The sequence below is a fragment of the Arachis ipaensis genome, chromosome B5 (genome assembly GCF_059453495.1).
Source record: "Arachis ipaensis isolate K30076 ecotype BB chromosome B5, ASM5945349v1, whole genome shotgun sequence".
NCBI lineage: Eukaryota > Viridiplantae > Streptophyta > Magnoliopsida > Fabales > Fabaceae > Arachis > Arachis ipaensis.
Window position 1 is genome coordinate 108,388,876 of NC_142440.1, and position 12,456 is coordinate 108,401,331.

General features: G+C 38.1%; 1 non-coding gene across 1 annotated transcript; it reads left to right on the forward strand.

The window, feature by feature from the left end:
• Positions 1 to 11,249: 11,249 nt before the first annotated feature.
• LOC148565316 (small nucleolar RNA R71) lies at positions 11,250 to 11,357 on the forward strand. The gene has a single exon (XR_015884371.1). It is a non-coding gene; the product is annotated as a small nucleolar RNA R71 (small nucleolar RNA).
• The last annotated feature ends 1,099 nt before the right edge of the window (positions 11,358 to 12,456 follow it).

Sequence of the window (12,456 nt, forward strand, 5' to 3'; positions counted from 1 at the left end):
TGTACTTCTTGTTCTTTTGAATTAAAACATTTTTCATTTAAGAGAGGTGATGGATTCATAGGACATTCATAACTTTAAGACATAGTTACTAACTACTAATGATCATGTAATAAAACACAAACATGGATAAGCACTTAACATAGAGAAAACGAAAAACAGAGAATGTAAGAACAAGGAATAAGTCCACCTTAGTGATGGTGGCATTTCCTTCTTGAGGAATCAATGATGTCCTTGAGCTCTTCTATGTCTCTTCCTTGTCTTTGTTGCTCCTCCCTCATTGCTTTTTGATCTTCTCTTATTTCATGAAGGATGATGGAGTGCTCTTGATGTTCCACCCTTAATTGTCCCATGTTGGAACTTAATTCTCCTAGGGAGGTGTTGATTTGCTCCCAATAGTTTTGTGGAGGAAAATGCATTTGAGGCATCTCTGGGATCTCATGGTGATGAGCTTCATGCGTTTCTTGAGATCCATGAATGGGCTCTCTTGCTTGCTCCATCCTCTTCTTAGTGATGGGCTTCCCTTCCTCAATGGGAATGTCTCCTTCTATGAAAGCTCTAGCTGAGTAACATAGATGGCAAATAAAATGAGAAAAATCTAGCCTTGCCCCAGGAGAGGGCTTTTCGGCTATTTTGTAGAATTCAAGGGAGATGACTTCATGAACTTCTACTTCCTCTCCAATCATGATGCTATGAATCATGATGGCCCGGTCCACAGTAACTTCAGATCGATTGCTAGTGGGGATGATGGAGCGTTGGATGAACTCCAACCATCCTCTAGCCACAGGCTTGAGGTCCAGTCTTCTTAATTGAACCGGCTTGCCTTTGGAGTCAATCTTCCATTGAGCTCCTTCCACACATATGTCCATGAGGACTTGGTCCAACCTTTGATTAAAGTTGATCCTTCTAGTGTAGGGGTGTGCATCTCCTTGCATCATAGGCAAGTTGAACGCCAACCTCACATTTTCCGGACTAAAATCTAAGTATTTCCCCCGAACCATTGTAATATAATTCTTTGGGTTTGGGTTCTTACTTTGATCATGGTTCCTAGTGATCCATGCATTGGCATAGAACTCTTGAACCATTAGGATGCCGACTTGTTGGATGGGGTTTGTTAGAACCTCCCAACCTCTTCTTTGGATTTCATGTCGGATCTCCGGATACTCATTCTTCTTGAGCATGAAAGGGACCTCGGGGATCACCTTCTTCTTGACCACAACATCATAGAAGTGGTCTTGATGAGCTTTGGAGATGAATCTTTCCATCTCCTATAACTCGGAGGTGGAAGCTTTTGTCTTCCCTTTCCCTTTTCTAGAGGATTCTCCGGTCTTGGGTGCCATCAATGGTAATGGAAAAACAAAAGCTTATGCTTTTACCACACCAAACTTAGAATATTGCTCGCCCTCGAGCAAGAGAAGAAAGAATAGATGAAGAAGAAGAAGAAAATATGGAGGAGAGGGGGGAGTGGTGTATTCGGCCAAGAAGAGAAGAGAGGGTTGTGTTGTATGAAAATGAGGAAGAATGGAGGGCTATATATAAGGAAGGGAGGGGGGGTAAGGTTTGGCCATATAGGGTGGGTTTGGGTGGGAAATTGATTTTGAATTTTGAAGGTAGGTGGAGTTTATGAGGTAGGTTTATGGGGAAGAGTGGATGGATGTGAGTGGTGAAGTGGTGATAGGGAAGAGAGATTGAGGTGATTGGTGAAGAGTGTTTATGGGATTATGTGAAAGAGGGGTGAGAAGAAGTGAGTGGAGGTAGGTGGGGATCCTGTGGGGTCCACAGATCCTGAGGTGATCCTGTGGGGTCCACAGATCCTGAGGTGTTCAAGGATTTACAACCTTGCACCAAATTAGGCATGCAAAATGCCCTTGCACACAACTCTGGGAGTTCAGCGCCAGATTGGTGCTTGTTCTGGGCGTTGAACGCCCATTTGTTGCCCATTTCTGGCGTTGAACGCCAGAACCATGCTTGTTCTGGGCGTTCAGCGCCAGCTCTTCTCCAGGGTTCAATTCTGGCATTCAAACGCCCAGATGCTGCCCATTTTTGGCGTTCAGCGCCAGAACCATGCTCTGTTCTGGCGTTGAACGCCAGCCAGATGCTTCTTACTGGCGTTTAAACGCCAGTAAGGTCTTCCTCCAGGGTGTGATTTTTCTTCTGCTATTTTTGATTCTGTTTTCAATTTTTATATTTATTTTGTGACTCCACATGATTATGAACCTAATAAAACATGAAAGAACTGGAAAAATAAAATTACATAAATAAAAATTGGGTTGCCTCCTGATGACATGTCATCATGTCATGTTTTTTTATGCTTTTTCATACAAGAAATTGATAATTAGTGCTTAAACATTGCATTTTTTTAAGCTTAAATGGTATATTTCCTTGATCTTTTAATTTTATAAATTTGGTAGGAAATAAGAAGAAAAAGAAGCAAAGAAGCATAAAATAAGCTAAAAAGGAGAAAAAAAGAACTTTGGGGCATACTTTGAAGTTGGAGCACACTTTGGAGCCTTAGGCCACGCTTTTAAAAGCGTGGCCCATGACCAAATCAAGGAAACATCACAACCAGCACTCAAAGCTCAGTTCACAAAGTGAACTTAGCTTTGCCGTACAAGAAACTTAGCTTGGAGGCAAGAATTTTCGCTAAGTTAAAAGTTGGGCGTTTACAGCATGACCATGCCTCCTTCAAAGGGCCATAACATGAGCTACAGATGTCCAATTGATGTGCTTCCAGTTGCGTTGGAAAGCTGACATTCAGAGATTTCCAACAATGTATAATAGTCTATATTTGGCAAGGAATTGAGGTACAAGTGAAATGCATCTTTGAGGGCCAAAAATAAGCAAAAAAAAATCAGCCAATGCTTCCACCAAGGCTCGAAGGGGGAGACACAAGGAAAACAAGGAAAGTAAGGAAAGAGTGCTCAGTTCACTTTCCCAACTGAGCTTTATCGGGCTCCCACTCAAGAAAATTCAAGGAAAAGGCTCACAAAACTTCCACCAAGAGTTGAACTTGGGACCTTGAAGATAAAAGCAAGGCGCCAAAAGGGGAGCTCAGTTGGTTTTCCCAACTGAGCACTACTTCCCCCCTTTTCCCCACATTTTGACACGGACCAAAGGCACCAAGCAAGCCTTGTGCGCACAATGGGACACGGCCAAGGCTGGGACGCACGCACAAAATTGGACAAGCAAGGCATTGGAGTGCTCAGTTTGGTTTTCCAACTGAGCCGTCCCCTGGGAGATGCACTTGGGCCAAAACTCAACCAAAATTTCATTTAAATTCAATTCTTCACCAAATTGAATCAAGGCCAACCAAACCCATCTCTCTTCAAATCCAAAGCAAGCAAAGCCCACATCATCACTCAAAGGCATAAGAACAACCTAGAATTAGGATTTTCATTTAATTTGTTTTTCATTTCAATTTCATTTTATTTTTATTTTGTAAAAAGCCTATATAAAGGCATCACTCTCATTTTCAAAAAAAAAAAAGCTCCATTAGAGAATACAGAGGCTAGCTCCAATAGAGAGTAGTAGTAGAGAGCTCACTTTTACATCTTAACTTGAATTAGAGAATTGAAGGAATTCTGTTTCTATTCTCACTTTGAGATCTCTTGTTTACTTTTTCTGCATAATTCAAATTCTGATTACTGCTTCATCTTCTATTCTTCTGCAATTTACTTTTCCTTATTTCTTTTGCAATTGTTCTTGTTGGATCAAGGAAGGATTTGAGATCTAGACTTATTATCTAGTCTCTTCCACTCCTGAGATCTTCAACCACTTTTAAATTGCTGCAAATTAAGCATTGCTCACTTTCTGTTTTTAAATTTTCAAAGCATTTTTACTTTTCTGTTGAGATCTAGTTCAATTCAATTACTCCTCTACTCTTCTTTGTTTAATTGTCATTATACTTCTGCTTGTTTACATTTTGCAATCCCAGCACTCAATTTCCTTTATTCCTCCTGCACTTTAAATTTCCAGCTGCTTGTTCTTTTTCAATTGCTTGAGCTATTACTTTCTTTAATTTTCCTGCACCCAATTCCATTTACATTTGATGCAATTTACATTTTTTGCTATTTAAGATTCTATCAATTTACCTTTCTTGCACTTTAAGTTTCTACACATTTACTTTCTGCAATTTATAATTCCTTGTTATTTACATTCTGTTGCTTCAAGTCTCACCCAATTTCACTTAAATGTTAGCTTGACTAAACTAATCACCCACTAAAGTTGCTTGATCCATCAATCCCTGTGGGATCGACCTCACTCTAAGTGAGTTTTACTACTTGATACGACCCGGTATACTTGCCGGTGAGTTTTGGGTGTTTAGAAATCCGTTTTTCCAAATTTTCCCATCAAGTTTTTGGCGCCGTTGCCGGGGATTGATTTAGATCAACAATGATTAAGTGGGTGAGAAGTCTAGATCAAGCATTTTCTTTGTTTTTATTCTTTGTTTTTAGTTGATAGCAAGGTGTTTGAGCTATTGCCTCACTAAGAAATTCTTTTTCTGTGACATGAATTTCAATTTTCATTGATGTTTACAAAGTACAAATGGAGTACAACTCATCTTATGGTCAAACAAAATTTTATGGGATATCACCCACCATCACCAATCTCTAATGGTGGTTGGGAATATCACCAAGAAACTTCAAATTCTGGGAACTCCAATTCATGGAGCTATGCTTCAGAACCACAAGATGAGAAAGAAAATCATATGGGATATTTCCCTCTACCACAAGATAATTCAAGTCATTATTCCAATGGTGGTTGGGAGTATTATCAAGAAACTGCAAATTCTGAGCAGTCAACTCACATGAGAGATTGTCCAACCTCACCTCCCACTTCTACATTTGAAAATTCATCATCATCTAAATATGCCTCAACACAAACTTCCACGAGCCAAAGCCTCTCAAAGCTTGAGACCATGTTTGAAAAATATGAGAGGGAGGCACAGATATCCTGGAACGAGCAAGAGAATTCATTCAAAAATATAGAAGTGATGGTAAACCAAATGTTAAGTGTAAGGGAGAAAGTGGAAGAGCAAGATGAGGAGGCTACTACATCAAGTGAACTTCCAATGAAGAATGAGGTGGTTAAAAATGAAACTGCACTTGAGGTGACAAAGGAACATGAACATTCACAACCCTCACAAACTTCCCTTGAATCTGTGATCGAAAAATATGAAGAGGAGATGAAGAAATCTTGGGAAGAACAACAAACCTCCTCCATAAAAGAACTATTAAGTCAAATGTTGAGTGCAAAGAAAGGAGTGAAAGAACAAAAAAGTGAGGAAGTCATTCAAGAGAATTCACACCCAAGTGAAATGGAGAAGTGCACAGAGGAAGAGCTCACGAAACCACCATTGCAAGAAGCTCTTAATGAAGAAATCACTCCAACAATCACACAACCACCAAGTCTTGAATCCAAAGAAGTGAAGGCAACTAGCAAGAGCACCAATTCTGTCCCTAAGCCAGCAAGCAAGATCAATCAAGCCATTTGCAAAAGGAAGCTTGCTGAGGAAAGGCCAAGACAAGGGACAGTAGCTGAATCTTCTCCTCCCTTGAGGTCATTCCTCTTAACAAACTGGAAGAAGAGGAAGAAAGTGAAGAACAACATGTCAAGCTAATGACACTAAAAGAGCACTTGTTGGGAGTAACCCAACCGTAGGTAACATTTCTTCTCTGCTTTGTTTTCTTTCTTTGCTTTGTTTAAATTTAATACATTGACATACGGTTACATTCTAAGTTTGGTGTTGCCTTGCAACAAATTGTTTTCAATCTTTTTGGATGATTGCATCAAATCAAAAATGAAAGTGACACACCAAGATTCTAAGTTTGGTGTGCCACTTATTTTCTATGCAATTCATTCAAGCAACACTACTTGTCTGCATAATCATAATGCCTCTGCAGTTTTATTTCTCTCTTTTAATTTGACACTTTTTCATTCTACTTTCTTTAGTCATTTTTTTTTGTTTTTAAATGCTTTCATTTTAGTTTGCTTATTCACTGTGTTTATTAATACATCACCAAGAGAACTTTATTCATGACAGATTCTTGACTTGGTGATTGTACTTAACAAATAACAGTTTCATTTTCTTAGTTTTAATTTAAATAAATTGACATATGATTGCATTCTAAGTTTGGTGTTGCTATGCAACAAAATTTGATTCCAATTCTTACAAGATACTTGCATTAATTCCAAGTGAAAGTGTCACACTAAGTTTGGTGTGCCACTTATCTTTTTATGCAATGTATTGTGCACACCTTCTTATCTATGCAATCAAAATATCTCTATCTCTTGTGCCTTGATTGTTATCTTTAATTTTGCTTGCTTAAAACACATGTGCTACTAACATTTCATTGTATAAGACATTCATGATCCATCTTAGCCCCATAGCCATTATTCTAATTGTTGCTTGAGAATGAGCAAGCATTCTGAGTTTGGCAAGGGAAAGGGAAGAATAAGAGGAAAATGACAACAATAGAGAAGATGGACTACAAGGTTGTAAAGTTCCTTTTCCTCTCCTTTGTTTCCAGCACTTTATTTTGCAGGATTGACTTTATATTCTCTGTATGCATGTGTGGTATGAATAAGCATAGTTTGAATATTGATTTATAACATGTTGCCATGCCATTATGATTACCAACTTGAGTTTTGTGAGTTCAAAAGTAATAGAGCATCATGATCATAAATAAACAAGGAATTAAAGAAGAGTTTAGCATGTGCATATAAGTTTTGGAAAGCTAGTATGATTAATTGTTGCTCAATTGCATTGGATTTTATTTAATTAAAGTTTTCATCTAGGATATTTTGTGAAATCTTTTGAAAATCATGAAAACCTTGAAGAAGCAAATACAAATTAAAGCAAGAAAAGAAAAAGGGAAAGAATGAGAAAGCTGAAGGCTTTGAGTACCAATGGCAATTTATTTGTTAAGTACTTGTGGTGTTTATGTATCAAGCCAAATGCTTGAAAACAAAACACTTAGAAGTCAAGGCTAGGCTCAAGTGCAAAAGCACTCCATCAAAGCTCAAGGTTCTGAGCATCAATGATTAGAGTCAAGAAAAGAAAAGAAAAATGAGCTTAATGAAGTCCTCTAATTAAATGCTTGTGGTGCTTATGTATCAAGTGGTAATACTTAAAAACAAAGCATTTAGAATCGTAGCTTTGTTATTAACTCATGGGGCAAAGCACCCAAAAGGAGAAGCTAATAAGAAAAGCAAAAGCTTGTTTCAAGGAAGAAATATAAGAAAAAGATTTCATAAAATGAGCTAGATAGAAGCATCAATCATTTACATTTCTTTTGTGATTATAGCATGCATAGAAAACTAGCCTACCATGAACATTGAGTTACTATTCTTCTTACCTTGGATTGTCAATCTTTATTGCATGATTCTTTTCTTTCTTGGGGACAAGCAAGGTTTAAGTTTGGTGTTGTGATGACATGTCATCATGTCATGTTTTTCTATGCTTTTTCATACAAGAAATTGATAATTAGTGCTTAAACATTGCATTCTTTTATGCTTAAATAGTATATTTCCTTGATCTTTTAATTTTATAAATTTGGTAGGAAATAAGAAGAAAAAGAAGCAAAGAAGCACAAAATAAGCTAAAAAGGAGAAAAAAAGAACTTTGGGGCACACTTTGAAGTTGGAGCACACTTTGGAGCCTTAGGCCACGCTTTTAAAAGCGTGGCCCATGACCAAATCAAGGAAACATCACAACCAGCACTCAAAGCTCAGTTCACAAAGTGAACTTAGCTTTGCCGTACAAGAAACTTAGCTTGGAGGCATGAATTTTCGCTAAGTTAAAAGTTGGGCGTTTTACAGCATGACCATGCCTCCTTCAAAGGGCCATAAATTGAGCTACAGATGTCCAATTGATGTGCTTCCAGTTGCGTTGGAAAGCTGACATTCAAAGCTTTCCAACGATGTATAATAATCCATATTTGTCATGGAACTGAGGCACAAGTGAAATAAATCTTTGAGGGCCAAAAATAAGCAAAAAAAAAATCAGCCAATGCTTCCACAAAGGCTCGAAGGGGGAGACACAAGGAAAACAAGGAAAGCAAGGAAAGAGTGCTCAGTTCACTTTCCCAACTGAGCTTTATCGGGCTCCCACTCAAGAAAATTCAAGGAAAAGGCTCACAAAACTTCTTCCACCAAGAGTTGAACTTGGGACCTTGAAGACAAAAGCAAGGCGCCAAAAGGGGAGCTCAGTTGGTTTTCCCAACTGAGCGCTACTTCCCCTCTTTTCCCCACATTTTGACATGGACCAAAGGCACCAAGCAAGCCTTGTGCGCACAATGGGACATGGCCAAGGCTGGGACGCACGCACAAAATTGGACAAGCAAGGCATTGGAGTGCTCAGTTTGGTTTTCCAACTGAGCCGTCCCTTGGGAGATGCACTTGGGCCAAAACTCAACCGAAATTCCATTTAAATTCAATTCTTCACCAAATTGAATCAAGGCCAACCAAACCCATCTCTCTTCAAATCTAAAGCAAGCAAAGCCCACATCATCACTCAAAGGCACAAGAACAAGCTAGAATTAGGATTTTCATTTAATTTGTTTTTCATTTCAATTTCATTTTATTTTCATTTTGTAAAAAGCCTATATAAAGGCATCACTCTCATTTTCAAAAAAAAAAAGCTCCATTAGAGAATACAGAGGCTAGCTCCAATAGAGAGTAGTAGTAGAGAGCTCACTTTTACATCTTAACTTGAATTAGAGATTGAAGGAATTCTGTTTCAATTCTCACTTTGAGATCTCTTGTTTACTTTTTCTACATAATTCAAATTCTGATTACTGCTTCATCTTCTATTCTTCTGCAATTTACTTTTCCTTATTTCTTTTGCAATTGTTCTTGTTGGATCAAGGAAGAATTTGAGATCTAGACTTGTTATCTAGTCTCTTCCACTCCTGAGATCTTCAACCACTTTTAAATTGCTGCAAATTAAGCATTGCTCACTTTCTGTTTTTAAATTTTCAAAGCATTTTTACTTTTCTGTTGAGATCTAGTTCAATTCAATTACTCCTCTACTCTTCTTTGTTTAATTGTCATTATACTTCTACTTGTTTACATTTTGCAATCCCAGCACTCAATTTCCTTTATTCCTCCTGCACTTTAAATTTCCAGCTGCTTGTTCTTTTTCAATTGCTTGAGCTATTACTTTCTTTAATTTTCCTGCACCCAATTCCATTTACATTTGATGCAATTTACATTTTTTGCTATTTAAGATTCTGTCAATTTACCTTTCTTGCACTTTAAGTTTCTACACATTTACTTTTTGCAATTTATAATTCCTTGTCATTTACATTCTGTTGCTTTAAGTCTCACCCAATTTTACTTAAATGTTAGCTTGACTAAACTAATCACCCACTAAAGTTGCTTGATCCATCAATCCCTGTGGGATCGACCGCACTCTAAGTGAGTTTTACTACTTGATACGACCCGGTATACTTGCCGGTGAGTTTTGGATGTTTGGAAATCCGTTTTTCCAAATTTTCCCATCACCTCCCAACAAGCGCTTCTTTAATGCCAATAGCTTGACAGTGGGATCTCATGGAGCCTCACAGATGTTTAGAGCATTGTTGAGACTTCCCAACACCAAACTTAGAGTTTGGATATGGGAGTTCAACACCAAACTTAGAGTTTGGATATGGCCTCCCAACACCAAACTTAGAGTTTGACTGTGGGGGCTCTGGTTGACTCTGTTTTGAGAGAAGCTTACTGTGCCTCTTTTCCATGTTTACAGAAGGGTAACCTTGAGTTGTAAACACAAGGGAGTCCTCATTCAATTGAAGGACTAATTCACCTCTGTCAACATCAATCACAGCTCTTGCTGTGGCCAGGAAGGGTCTTCCAAGGATGATGGATTCATCCTCATCCTTCCCAGTATCTAGGACTATGAAATCAACAGGGATGTAAAGGCCTCCAACCTTTATTAACACGTCCTCTACTTGTCCATAAGCCTGTTTTCTTGAATTGTCTGCCATCTTTAATGAGATTTTAGTAGCTTGCACCCCAAAGATTCCCAGTTTCTCTATTACAGAGAGGGACATGAGGTTTATCCCTGAACCAAGGTCACACAGAGCCTTTTCAAAGATCATGTTGCCTATGGTACAAGGTATTACGAACTTTCCAGGATCCTGTTTCTTCTGAGGCAATGTCAGTTGATCCAGATCACTTAGTTCATTGGTGAACAAGGGAGGTTCATCTTCCCAAGTCTCAATGCCAAATAATTTGGCATTCAGCTTCATGATTGCACCAAGGTACTTGGTAACTTGCTCTTCAGTAACATCCTCATTATCTTCAGAAGAGGAATACTTATCAGAGCTCATGAAGGGTATAAGGAGGTTTAATGGAATCTCTATGGTCTCTAGTTGAGCCTCAGATTCCTTTGGTTCCTCAGAGGGAAACTCCTTATTGATCACTGGACGTCCCAGGAGGTCTTCCTTACTGGGATTCACGTCCTCTCCCTCCCTTACAGGTTCGGCCATGGCGATTAATTCAATGGCCTTGCACTCTCCTTTTGGGTTTTCTTCTGTATTGCTTGGGAGAGTACTAGGAGGGATTTCAGTGACTCTTTTACTCAGCTGGCCCACTTGTGCCTCCAAATTTCTAATGGAGGACCTTGTTTCATTCATGAAACTCACAGTGGCCTTAGATAGATCAGAGACTAAGTTTGCCAAATTAGAGGTATTTTGTTTAGAGTTCTCTGTCTGTTGCTGAGTGGATGATGGAAAAGGTTTACTATTGTTAAACCTGTTTCTTCCACCATTATTAAAGCCTTGTTAAGGCTTTTGATCCTTCCATGAGAAATTTGGATGATTTCTCCATGATGAGTTATAGGTGTTTCCATAAGGTTCACCCATGTAATTCACCTCTGCTATTGCAGGGTTTTCAGGATCATAAGCTTCTTCTTCAGAAGATGCCTCTTGAGTACCGTTGGATGCAGCTTGCATTCCATTCAGACTCTGAGAAATCATATTGACTTACTGAGTCAATATTTTATTTTGAGCCAATATGGTATTCAGAGTATCAATTTCAAGAACTCCCTTCTTCTGAGGAGTCCCATTACTCACAGGATTTCTCTCAGAAGTGTACATGAACTGGTTATTAGCAACCATGTCAATGAGTTCTTGAGCTTCTGCAGGCGTTTTCTTTAGGTGAATGGATCCACTTGCAGAAGTATCCAATGACATCTTAGCTAATTCAGACAGACCATCATAGAATATATCCAGGATGGTCCATTCTGAAAGCATGTCAGAAGGACACTTTTTAGTCAGTTGCTTGTATCTCTCCCAAGCTTCATAGAGGGATTCACCTTCTTTCTGTCTGAAGGTTTGAACATCCACTCTAAGCTTGCTTAGCTTTTGAGGAGGAAAGAACATGGCTAAGAAAGCAGTGACCAGCTTATCCCAAGAGTTCAGGCTATCTTTGGGTTGAGAGTCCAACCACACTCTAGCTCTGTCTCTTACAGCAAAGGGAAAAGCATGAGCCTGTAGACTTCAGGATCTACTCCATTAGTCTTAACAGTATCACATATCTGCAAGAATTCAGTTAAGAACTGAAAAGGATCTTCAGATGGAAGTCCATGAAACTTGCAGTTCTGCTGCATCAGAGAAACTAATTGAGGTTTCAGCTCAAAATTGTTTGCTCCAATGGCAGGAATAGAGATGCTTCTTCCATGTAAATTAGAATTAGGTGCAGTAAAGTCACCAAGCATCCTCCTTGCATGATTATTATTTTCGGCTGCCATCTCCTCTTCCTGTTCAAAAATTTCTGAAAGGTGCTTGCTGGATTATTGTAATTTAGCTTCTCTTAGTTTCCTCTTCAGAGTCCTTTCAAGTTCTGGATCTGCTTCAACAAGAATATTCTTGTCCTTGCTCCTGCTCATATGAAAAAGAGGGACAGAAAAATAATAATAATAGGGATCCTTTTTACCACAGTATAGAGGTTCCTGTGTGAGTAGAAGAAAAGAAGAAGAAAAAATCTAAACTCAGAGAGAGAGAGAGTTCGGATTTTTGGTGAGTGAGGAAGAGATGTTAGTAAATAAATAAATAAAATAGAAGGAGATGAGAGAGAGAGAAAATTTTCGAAAATTATTTTTGAAAAAGAGTTAGTGATTTTTGAAAATTGTTTTTGAAAAAGGTTAGTAATTTTCGAAAATTAAAATAAAAAATTAAAATAATTAGTTAATTAAAAAGAAATTTTGAAAAAGAGGGAAGATTTTTTCAAAAATTAGAGAGAGAGAGTTAGTTAGGTAGTTTTGGAAAAGATAAGAAACAAACAAAAAGTTAGTTAGTTAGTCGAAACAAATTTGAAAATCAATTTTGAAAAGGTAAGAAGATAAGAAGTTAGAGAAGATATTTTAAAATCAAATTTTTGAAAAAGATATGATTTTGAAAAAGATAAGATAAGAAGATATTTTTGAAAAGATATGATTGGAATTAGTTTTGAAAA